The sequence below is a fragment of the Rana temporaria genome, chromosome 3, assembly GCF_905171775.1.
Source record: "Rana temporaria chromosome 3, aRanTem1.1, whole genome shotgun sequence".
In the NCBI taxonomy this organism is placed as follows: domain Eukaryota; kingdom Metazoa; phylum Chordata; class Amphibia; order Anura; family Ranidae; genus Rana; species Rana temporaria.
This window is the reverse complement of record NC_053491.1, coordinates 98,818,439-98,831,330: the sequence shown is the minus strand read 5'-3', so window position 1 is coordinate 98,831,330 and position 12,892 is coordinate 98,818,439.

Here is a 12,892-nt window from a genome sequence, read left to right as displayed (position 1 = left end):
TCCGGCGTCACCCCGGAGACGGGTGACGCGCCCACGCTATCCCCGCCTCTTCAGTCTAATTAGCTGTCCTGGCGCAAGGCAAAGCGGGCAATGTAGTCCTCTCTATGCAGGCTGTGCTGACCAGAGGCCACGCCCTGTGTGTGTGTTCTGTGTAGTACCACCATCTGGAAGTGGATGATTATAGCGCTAGGACTCCCTCTAGTGTGCGAAATGAGAATTGACAGGCCATATCAAAATAAAGTGTAACTATGTGGAGAAAAAAAATACACCAAAGTATCCAGTCAGCTTTGTTCATCCTGCTCTCTGTTCTAATGACAGTGATGTTTGCTTTACAATGTCCTTCCTCACACTAGGCCATGGTTGCCACGTTTTCTTCAAGTCAAACCTGAACACTTTAGCGGCACACAGCAATTTTCTAATAAACAGACCTGGGACACCTTTGGGCACTCCAAAGAAAATAGTGATGTGGCGTGCATAGTGCCCCCTCACCCTCCTGGCAGGAACAGTTCTGAGCCACATTCCTGTGAGAATATTGTGTGGAGGGTTCAGTCCGTCTGAAACCCGGGCACATGATTCAAAACCCTGATCTGCCCCCGCATGGTACCGCCGTTTTGGAAAATAGTCTGAGATTTAATTTCCAGGTTTCTCACACATGGGGCCGTCCACTAAAGTGAAAACGCACGAAAAACATGCACCTGTGGGTGCGAACCAAGCCTTATTCATGGTTAAATCTTCATGCTTCATGCTGGTGGTACTCATACACAATATTACCAAAAGTATTGGGAAGCTTGCCTTTACACATACATGAACTTTAACCACCTCAATACAGGGCACTTAAAGCGGAGTTCCAGCCTTTTTTTATGTTTATTAAAAGTCAGCAGCTACAAAAAGCATAGCTGCTGGCTTTTAATAAACATACACTTACCTGCTGTACTGTCCAGCGACGCACCGCCCGCCGGCGCCTCCATCCTAACTGTGGGCACCCAGCCGTGACAGCTTTCGGGTTCACGGCCAGGCACTCACTGTGCATGCGCGAGCGGCGCTGCGCTACCTGATTGGACAGGCGATCGCATGGGACCTGTCACGTGTCCCAGGCGATCGCCAACAGAGGGGGCCGCCATAGGTGATATGATGTATTGCCTAAGCAGTCCCTGGGCGGAAGGAGGAAGTGGGACAGAAAGTCCCACCCCTCCTGAAGCCCCCACCCCCCCCCCCCAAAAAAAATTACATGCCAAGTGTGGCATGTAAGGGGGCGAGGAGTGGATTAAGCGGAGGTTCCACTTTTGGGTGGAACACTGCTTTAAACCCCCTTCCTGCCCAGGCCATTTTTTAGCTTTCAGCGCTTTCACACTTTGTGTGAATGACGATTGCGCGGTCATGCTACACTGTAACCATGTGAAATTTTTATCATTTTTCTTCACACAAATAGAGCTTTCTTTTGGTGGTATTTAATCACTCATAGGTTTTAAACATAAATGTGTTTCTGTCAGTAAATTTTGCAAATAAAATTTTTTTCTCCTTCACTGGGCGCTGATGAGAAGGCACTAATGGGCACTGATAGGCTGCATTGATGGGCACGGATGAACTGGCACTTATGGGCACTGATTAGGTGGCACTGATGAGGAGGCACGAATATGCCGCACTTATGGGCACTGATAGGTTGCTCTGATATGTGGCACTGATGAGCACTGATAGGCAGCACTGATGGGTGGCACTGGTGGGCACTTGGCACAGATAGGCAGCACTGGTGGGCACATGTAGGGGGCACTGGAGGGCACAGATAGGCAGCACTGGTAGGCACAGATAGGTGGCATGGATAGGCAGCACTGATGGGTGACATTGATGGGCAGCAGTGATGAGCATTGACAGGCAGCAGTGATGGGTAGCACTAATAGCCAGCACTGACTGGCATCACTTGTGGGCACTGATTTCTGGCACTTTTGGGCACAGATTGGTGGCAACTATGGGCACTGGTTGGCACTGATTTCTGGCAGTGGTGAGCAATCATTGCAGGCACTGGTGGGCACCTAATTGTAATCAAGGCACTGATGATCAGTGCCCTGATTACAAACCTAGCTGTCCCCTGTGAGGAGATGCCACTGATCGGCTCTCCTCTCCATACACTCTGTCAGTGTGAGGCGAGGAGAGCCAATTACCGGCATCTCCGTGTTTACATGTGACAGGCTGTGACTGGTCATAGCCGATCACATGGTTAAAGAGCCACGGCTCTTTACACAGATCGGGGTCATGCCGTGTCCTAGCAACACGGCGCGACCGCAATTGCGGCGCTTCCTGCCCCGGGGGCACGCAAGAGCGGTCATTCTGGGCGGCCGTCATATGAAGTCCACCCAGAACGAGACCCGCAGTGCCCAGCCATCATTTGGAACAGGAAGGGGCCATCCCTAAACTGTTCCCGCAAAGTTGGAGCATAAAATTGTCCAAAATGTCTTGGTATGCTGACGCCTTAAGAGTTTCCTTCACTGGAACTAAGGGGCCAAGCCCAACCCCTGAAAAACAACCCGCACCATAATCCCCCCTCCACCAAATGCAATGTCCATAACGACAGGGGTGAGCGAGTTTGGAGTAAAGAAACGTGACTGGCCTGGTCACGACTGGTCCTGACCGCAGCCCGATAGAACACCTTTGGGATGAATTAGAGCAGAGACTGCGAGCCAGGCCTTCTCGTCGACATCAGTGCCTGACCTCATAAATGCGCTTCTGGAAGAATGGTCAAACATTCCCATAGACACACTCCTAAACCTTGTGGACAGCCTTCCCATAGGAGTTGAAGCTGTTATAGCTGTAAAAGGTGGGCCAACTCTATATTGAACCCTACAGACTAAGACTGGGATGCCATTAAAGTCATGTGCGTGTAGAGGCAGGTGTCCCAATACTTTTGGTAATATAGTGTATATGCGGCACCTATAGCAGATGGGCCCTAAAGTTGAGCAGCCACGTATATGCGTACCAGAATGTAAATAGAGCTGTGACCAGAGCGTACACCCTGCCTATACTTGGTTCACATAATTCAGTTTGTTATTGTCAATTAGAGATGAGCTTCGCGTTCGATACGAACATATGTTCGACTCGAAAATTGCCTGTTCGATCGTTCGTCGAAAATCGAACAAAACGAGTCGTTCGCGCCAAATTCGAGTGACGCGCGTCGGCCCATAATTCACTGCGGCGTTGCGCGCTGATGATTGGCCAAGCATGCACCATGACCCCGCATGCTTGGCCAATCACAGCGCCCAAAAAACGAGCCTGGGTGCTTTGGCCAATTATGGCTCAGGACTTTAGCACACGCCCCACACTATAAAAGGCCGCCTTCCGGGCGGCCTTGTGTAGTGTGTTCCGGCTTTGTTAAAGAGAGCAGTCAGAGAGGCAGAGAGATTATCTCTTTAGCTAGCTAGATAGAGCAGGAAGGCTAGTCAGTTTACCTTTATTACAGAGAATATATATACATCCCTAGGAGTTGTACATATATTTATACACTGTATAGCTTAGCTAGATCTGCTCTTAGTATTTGTCAGGCAGGAGATTGTGCATAGCTGCAGTGCTCTAACGTGTTGTATTGCCTGTGGCTGTGTGCTGTGTTTAGTTTACACCTAAATGTACTGGGTGTTACTGCAATTGTCCTGCTTATTTGCACCTAAGCGCATTTGCTTTAAGTGCAAGTTTGCTGTGTAATCGCACGTAAGCGCATTTAGTGTAAGTGCAAGTTTGCTGTGTAATCGCACGTAAGCGCATTTACTGTAAGTGCAAGTTTGCTGTGTAATCGCACGTAAGCGCATTTACTGTAAGTGCACGTTTGCTGTGTAATCGCACGTAAGCGCATTTACTGTAAGTGCAAGTTTGCTGTGTAATCACACGTAAGCGCATTTACTGTAAGTGCAAGTTTGCTGTGTAATCGCACGTAAGCGCATTTACTGTAAGTGCACGTTTGCTGTGTAATCGCACGTAAGCGCATTTACTGTAAGTGCAAGTTTGCTATTTAATTGCACATAAACGCAGTCGCTCTTACTGCGCGTGTGCTGTTTAATAGCAACTAAACGCATTAGCTGTCACATGTCACAGAGGTGGCAGGCTGGGCTAAGTGATGGCAGGATATTGGGAGGTGGGATGGCAGGGTGCTGGGAGTGAGGATTGCTGTGAGCAGGAATGGCAGGGTGCTGGAAGTGAGGATTGCTGGGAGCAGGATGGCAGGGTGCTGGAAGTGAGGATTGCTGGGAGCAGGATGGCAGGGTGCTGGAAGTGAGGTTTGCTGGGAGCAGGAATGGCAGGGTGCTGGAAGTGAGGATTGCTGGGAGCAGGAATGGCAGGGTGCTGGAAGTGAGGATTGCTGGGAGCAGGAATGGCAGGGTGCTGGAAGTGAGGATTGCTGGGAGCAGGAATGGCAGGGTGCTGGAAGTGAGGATTGCTGGGAGCAGGAATGGCAGGGTGCTGGAAGTGAGGATTGCTGGGAGCAGGAATGGCAGGGTGCTGGAAGTGAGGATTGCTGGGAGCAGGAATGGCAGGGTGCTGGAAGTGAGGATTGCTGGGAGCAGGAATGGCAGGGTGCTGGAAGTGAGGATTGCTGGGAGCAGGAATGGCAGGGTGCTGGAAGTGAGGATTGCTGGGAGCAGGAATGGCAGGGTGCTGGAAGTGAGGATTGCTGGGAGCAGGAATGGCAGGGTGCTGGAAGTGAGGATTGCTGGGAGCAGGAATGGCAGGGTGCTGGAAGTGAGGATTGCTGGGAGCAGGAATGGCAGGGTGCTGGGAGTGAGGATTGCAGGAGAAGTTTGGTTTGTGGAGAAAGCAGCAACTTTGAAGGTATTCTTATTTTGTTTTTGAGCAGCCATTAAAAAGGTCAGGGCAAGCACAAAGGGGGTGGGGTCAGGGGAGGAGCAAAGGGGGCAACAAAATAAGGTTTTGCCTAGGCCCGCATGGGTGCTCAACCTGTGGCTCTCCAGCTGTTGCAAAACTACAATTCCCATAATGCCTCAGCCTTTGGGAGACATGCTTGTACCTGTCAGCGGCTTTCAATGCCTCATGGGAATTGTAGTTCCGCAACAGCTGGAGAGCCACAGGTTGAGCACCCATGGCCTAGGGTGTCAAAAATCCTTGCACCAGCCCTGAACACGTGCCACTACTATAGACACCCAGCAGGTGTGATATTTAAAGGAACTTTTCATTAATTTTTTTCACTTTAAGCATCATTAAAATCGCTGCTCCAGAAAAAAACGACAGTTTTTAAAACTTTTTTTTCCATTGATACATGTTCCCTGGGGCAAGACCCGGGTTCTGAAAGACGTTTTCCAACATTAAATTTAATATTGGTCTTTAAAATAATCGTTTTTGAATTCGAACGTTCGAGTCCCATAGACTTCAATGGGGTTCTAAATGTTCGCGCGAACCCGCGGTCTGTTCAAACGTTCTGGTGCGAACCGGACCCGGGTATGTTCGGCTCATCCCTATTGTCAATTATCTTTATGATCATTGATAACGGAATGAATGAATTCAGAATGGTTGAGAATTTTAGCATTCCTATCTATTGGCTGTATGAGAGTGGAAAGTAACATGCTGATCCTTTGACCTATAGGCACCAGAAGGCGTGGTGGATTATTTCATTTTCCGGAGACACCTCTGACCTTCCCATTGAAGGGTCTGAAAGTTTCCCTGGAATGTTTTATAAATATATATCCCATTATAAAATCCACGGATACTACAAATGACTGTTCTATTTGTTCTATGTAATTTTGTTGCATAGTCCATAGCCTAAACTTTAATCAGAGATTCGGTATCTGAGCAATGAATGAGCTCATTGTTTTAGTGCCCTGTCTTCTACATTCCTAGAAATCCAACGTTAGGGAGTTATGTTAATGGACAGCAGAAGTTGACATTTGTTTTATTTATTTTTTCCATTGTGCATTTTCAGTTTACAAGTAGATTCGGTAAAATCCAAAAATGCCAAATACAGAACCTTATTCTTAGTCTTGGAGGACAAAGCAATTGGCCAGGAGGGCATGATTGTTAACCACTTCAGCCCCGGACCATTTGGCTGCCAAATGACCGGGCCACTTTTTGCGATTCGGCACTGGATCGCTTTAACTGACAATTGCGCGGTCGTGCAACATGGCTCCCAAATAAAATTGACATCCTTTTTTTACCACAAATAGAGTTTTCTTTTAGTGGTATTTGATCACCTCTGCGGTTTTTATTTTTTTTATTTAAACAAAAATAGAGCGACAATTTAGAAAAAAATTCAATGGGCCGGATTCAGCAAGGATTTACGCCGGCGTATCTATAGATACGCCGCGTAAATTCAAAGCTGCGCTGGCGTATCTTCTTTCTGTATTCAGAAAGCAAGATACGCCGACATTAGCCTAAGATCCGACTGGCGTAAGTCTCTTACACCGTCGTATCTTAGGGTGCATATTTACGCTGGCCGCTAGGTGGCGCTTCCGTCGTTTTCGGCGTAGAATATGCAAATGACCTAGATACGCCGATTCACAAATTTACGTACGCCCGGCGCTATTTTTTTACGTTGTTTACGTTAGGCTTTTTCGGCGTAAGGTTGCTCCTGCTATTATGAGGCGTACGCAATGTTAAGTATCGAAGTCGTTCCTGCGTCGAATTTTGAATTTGTTACGTTGTTTGCGTAAGTCGTTCGCAAATAGGGCTGGACGTAATTTACGTTCACGTCGAAACCAATGACGTCCTTGCGGCGTACTTTGGAGCAATGCACACTGGGAAATTCCACGAACGATGCATGCGCCGTTCGGGAAAAATGTCAATCACGTCGGGTCACCAAGGATTAACATAAAACACGCCCCCTCATCCTCATTTGAATCACACGCGCTTACGCCGGCCCCATTTACGCTACGCCGCCGTAACTTAGGAGGCAAGTGCTTTGTGAATACAGCACTTGCCTCTCTGACTTACGGCGGCGTAGCGTAAATAAGATATGCTGCGCCGCCGTAACAATGCGCGCCCCTACATGAATCCGGCCCAATATTTTTTACTTTTTGCTATAATAAATATTCCCCAAAAAATATATATAAAATATTTTTTTTCCTCAGTTTAGGCTTATACATATTCTTCTACATATTTTTGGTAAAAAAAACACGCAATAGGCGTTTATTGATTGGCTTGCGCAAAATTTATAGCGTCTACAAAATAGGTGATAGTTTTATACCATTTTTATTAATATTTTTCTTTTACTAGTTATGGCGGCGATCAGCGATTTTTATCATGACTGCGACATTATGGCAGACATATCGCACACTTTTTACGCTATTTTGGGACCGTTCAAATTTATACAGCGATCAGTGCTATAAAAATGCACCGATTACTGTATAAATGTGACTGGCAGTGAAGTGGTTAACCACCAGGGGGCTAGGAAGGGGTTAAGTGTGTCCTAGGGCGTGATTCTAACTGTTAGGGGGCATGGCTACGAGTGACACGTCACCGATGGCTGCACCCGATGAGAGGGAGCATACGATCAGTGACAGTGTCACTAGGCAGAACGGGGAGATGCTTGTTTACACTTGCATCTCCCCGTTCTGCAGCTCTGTGACCCAATCGTAGGACACCGGCGGACATCGAGTCTGTGGGTCCCGCGGGCACAGTCACCAAGCTCGCAGCAGGGGCGCACGTGCGCCCGCACGGAGGGAAATTCAAAGTGACGTATATACACATCACTTTGCCCAGACGTGCCATTCTGACAAAGTATAAGTGTGTGAGCCGGTTGTTAACCAGTTAAAGTAGTTGTAAACTCTTACATATACCCAATGAAGTGACTGACCTCAGGTGACACACAGAGATTAAACTAAAACCTACATAAGATGTACCTGCAGGGCCGATCCTAGGCAGGGTGCGTGGGGTGCTCCGCACCCAGGCGCCACAGAGTTGGGGGCGCCGAAGCTCCAAAGTGCTCCCCTCCCTCCTCCTTGTCTGTGTCCAGAGGCAGAGCGCATGTAGCGGGTTCTGCGGTTCCCCATCCCACTTGCTCTCTCCGCTGGCAACTGACAAGAGCGCATACCTCCTGCTGTCCTCAGAATCCGGGTAGGGTACCGATAGGCATGTGCATTTCGTTTCGTTCCGAATCGAAATTCGGACGAATTTTTCATTATTCGGACATTCGGATGCATACGAATTCCCGAATTGCAATATTAATGAATTTACCGAATCCGAACGTTTTCGATTCCGAATCGAAAACCCGCGGACGAAATTCGATCGGAATTCAAATTTTTATTTTTTTTTTGGAATTCCGATCGAATTTCGATTTGGAATTCGAAATTTTTTTATTTTTTTTTTGGAATTCCGATCGAATTTCGTCTTTGGAAATCGATTTTTTCTTTTTTTTTTTTTCGAATTCCGATCGAATTTCGTCCGCGGGTTTTCGATTTGGAATTCGGAAAACAAATTTTTTTTTTTTTTTTTAATTCCGATCGAATTTCGTCCGCGGGTTTTCGATTTGAAATTCGAATTTTTTTTTTTTTTTTTTCGAATTCCGATCGAATTTCGAAATTATATTCGAAAAGAGACTATTTGTTGTCGAATCCGGTCGAAATACTTTCGAATTCGACCGGATTTTTCGAAATTCGGTCGAAAACGAACGAGTTCCGAAAACGAATTTAACACATGTAACGAACCTAACTTAACGAAATTAATTAAATAACGAATTAAAACGAAACGAAACGAAACGAAATTTTCCCTTTTGCACATGCCTAGGTACCGCAGCGGAGCCTAGTACCGGAACACGTACCGGTACTAGGCTCCACTAACTAATTCTGTCGGGTGCGCGTGGAGCAGTCTCCTGTCTGCCCCACCCCCTCTGCGCGTGTCGGCTCTTCTCCCATAGGCGGTGTGATGAGAGGCTTCTGGGTTGGCCGGAGCTGCTGCCAATCATCCCATGCACTCCCAGAAATGCTCTCCGAGTCGTAGCCATAGAAACATTTGTAAAGGGGAGGAGTTAGTAAGATGACCACGCCCATGTTGGAGTGCCAGCAATATTTCTGCACCCAGGCGTCTGTGACCCTAGGATCGGCCCTGTGTACCTGTTTATACAGCATTTCCCAGCTCCAGGTGGAAGGGGTGGGGATAGGTCCCACACAACACAGCTCAGAGAGTAAAGCTGAGTGTAATCTGAAACATTCCCCTCTACACAGTCTCATAGGGAAACATGCACAGCTGAGGTTGTCTATCAGGGAATTCTTATGTGCCAGCCCTCTCGGAGATGTGCACATGCATGGTGTTGCACATAGAACTGTCATCAGGCATTTAAATGCACGCAGAAGTGTGTGTGGCTGTACTCGCAGATGCAAGAGCGCATCTACAATAAATGTTGGCGTCATACAGCATATTAAAAGATGCTTTGATCCAGTGTCAGTGCTAACTGATCTTCAGCTGAACCCTGTCCTGTATTTGACTTATTACCCCCCAGCTTACTCCTGACCTGATCTTGGCTTCTGCTTCTACCACTGTCTACCAGTTCCTGACCTCAGCTCCGTTCACAAATCTGATCCTACTTATGACTCTGTACCTCGCTGCCCGCTCACTGCTGAATTCGGCTGACCACAAAACTATGCTTCTGTCTCCGATTCTGCGCAACGTTATTATAAAGTACCTGTTCTGAGTACATCAAACATCTGCTCTGGCCATCTCTGTCTGTTCCTGCTATAAGCTCACTGGGAGCCAAAGGCGTGAGCACATGGAGTGCCAGGTGTGCCCCATTCTCACCTGAGCGCTTTGCGGATTGAGGCCTCAGGCTACAAAATGCTAGAGGGGAAAAAAATCTATTATTCTCTATGGAGAGATGGTTCACATTTCCACTCCAAAACGCCTTAAGCCAGAAGCTTCAAAACCCCTGAAGCTCAAACAAGTTCTGGAACTTTTTTTTAAGGCAAATTACAGGTGTTTTTCTGCTTTTTACAATAGTGATGTACAAAAACGCAGCATAAACGCGCCAAAGAACAAGGCAAAAAACACGGTAAAATCATGCGACTTTCTGGCTAAAAACACTACGCATAGGTGTGAATGGGGGCTAATCACCCTGTGCTGTGCAGATTTCCCCTGTTGCCTGGCTACAGAGAAAGGGACTGGGAAATCTCTGTTCTCAGACCGCTGATTTTTCACCAAAGACCCCCCAACGGGGCTTCCAAAAAAATGTAAAAAATAAAAAACAATATTGTAAAAAAAAAAATGTAAACAAATACACCTGTGATGCAAAAGAGGCCAACCTCGTCATTTCAGTCTCCTATAAGGTACGTGACACTGTCCATCACATGCTGTGTGCTGGGGGGGCGTGTCCTGGAATTGTCGGGTGTGAGGATAAATGATCAAAAGTGTCTCATGCAATGAGCAGAGGAAGGAGAGAAAAGCTATAAATCACACTCACTGCTTTGGATTGAGGCAAGTACACATTATAGAAGGATATGCTTTGTTCAATTTTTTTTTCAGAGGTTTACAAACATTTTAAAAGTCAGCAGCTACTAACAGTGTAGCTGCTGACTTTTAATAAGGACACTTACCTGTCCTAGTCACCCACGATGTCGGTCCCCCGATGGTGATTGCTCGGTCCTGGCGCCTCCATCCTTACTAAGGGAAACAGGTAGTGAAGACTTACGGCTTCACTGCCCGTTTCCTACTGTGCATGTGTGACTCGCACGTCGCTTTGTGAATGGGCGGATGCCTCCTGGGATACACACAGGGCCAGATTCATGTAGAATCGCGGCGGCGTAACGTATCCTAGTTTTGTTACACCGCCGCAATTTTTCATCGCAAGTGCCTGATTCACCAAGCACTTGCGATGAAAACCTACGCCGGCGGCCTCCGGCGCAAGGCGGGCCAATTCAAATGGGCGTGTGCCATTTAAATTAGGCGCGCTCCTGCGCCGGACCTACCACGCATGCTCCCTTTCCGAACTCCCGCCGTGCTTTGCGCGCCGTGACGTCATTTTTTCGAACGGCGACACGCGCGTAGTGTACTTCCGTATTCCCGGACGGCTTACGCAAACGACGTTATTTTTTAAATTTCGACGCGGGAACGACGGCCATACTTTATACAGCACATATGTGTGCTGTGTAAAGTTAAGGCACCAAAAAAAAGACTAACTTTGCGACGGGAAACTAGACTAGCGGCGACGTAGCGAACGCGAAAAACCGTCGGGGATCGCCGTAACTCCTAATTTGCATACCCGACGCTGGTTTACGACGCAAACTCCCCCCAGCGGCGGCCGCGGTATTGCATCTTAAGATCCGACAGTGTAAAACAATTAAACCTGTCGGATCTTATGGCTATCTATGCGTAACTGATTCTATGAATCAGTCGCATAGATAGAAACAGAGATACGACGGCGTATCAGGAGATACGCCGTCGTATCTCATTTGTGAATCTGGCCCACAGTTCCTAGAAGACAGCGCGGCTTATTCACAAGAAGACACGGCGACGTAGGACGAGCCAGAAGATCCACCGCGGTGGAAGAAGAGGCAGAAGAGCTACTTCCGCATAGCAACCGCCCTTTCAGGTGAGTATAAAATAAATGTTTTTTCAATTTCTTTATTTTTGTATTTTAAGATTTTTAGGGGAAAAAAAAAAGGGTGGAACTCCACTTTAAGTCAGGTTTGTGCAACATTCTTTCATTTTTATATCCATTGAGAATTATTCAGCAGTCAGAATTGATTTAGTAGACAACAAAATTCACACTTGATAAGACAGTGCCATACATACAGCAACATTCACCAAATCCAAATCCACTATAGACCACAAATTATTACTGACTCGGCCAGCTGAAGTAGCCAGAGTCGCGGAATGTGATTTATCTTGGTTCTCCTCCTTCCTGGAAAACCGATTACAAATAGTGAAACTTGGTCCTTTCACTTCTGAAAAAACGCACGTATCATGCGGAGTCCCCCAGGGATCCCCTCTGTCGCCCGTTCTGTTCAATATCTATCTCCGCCCTCTCTTTGAAATCATTAGTAACCAGAAGTTACTTCACCACTCTTATGCAGATGATACACAACTGTATTTTCGCATCTGCAACAAAAAGGATCATTATCTCGGACTAGAGAAATGCCTTACTTTAATAGAAAACTGGATGACAAAGAGTTATCTTAAACTCAACGGTTCGAAAACAGAACTTCTCCTGTTTCACACCAATCGAAAGAATAATCCGGCAACAACTTGGACCCCCCCGCCCATTCTGGGTAAAATCATCATCCCCAGCACCAAAGTCAAAAGTCTAGGAGTCATTCTCGACACCTACATGACAATGGATGCACAAATAGGGTCAGTAGTCAGCGGATCGCACCATCTGCTGTGCCTACTACGCAGACTCACTCCCTTTATCCCAAAAGAAGACATAGCAGTGGTGGTGGGAATAATTATCAACTCCAGACTGGACTACGCAAATGCCCTCTATCTCGGACTCCCTAAATACCAAATCACTCGTCTGCAAGTCGTTCAAAATACGGCCGCTCGACTTGTGACTGGGAAAAAAACATGGGAATCAATCTCACCTTCACTGAGATCCCTTCATTGGTTGCCAGTAAAAGACAGAATCACTTTCAGGGCACATAAGTGTGTCCAAGGAAATGCCCCCCAATATCTATGCGATAAACTCAAAGCTCACAACCCCAATCGCGTTCTGCGATCCACCAACCAAAATCTACTCCAGATACCCAAAGCCAGATACAAGTCCAAAGGAGAACGAAGATTTGCAGTCCAAGGACCTAGACTATGGAACGCTCTACCAACCAGCACCCGACTGGAGGTGAACTACTTGGCCTTCAGAAGAAAGATTAAAACCCATCTCTTCTGAGGGAAAAAAAGTTTACTCAGGGAATGGATACTAAGCGCCCATAGGCGATTCAGTTCGCATGTGTTGCGCTATACAAGTTTCTCACTCACTCAC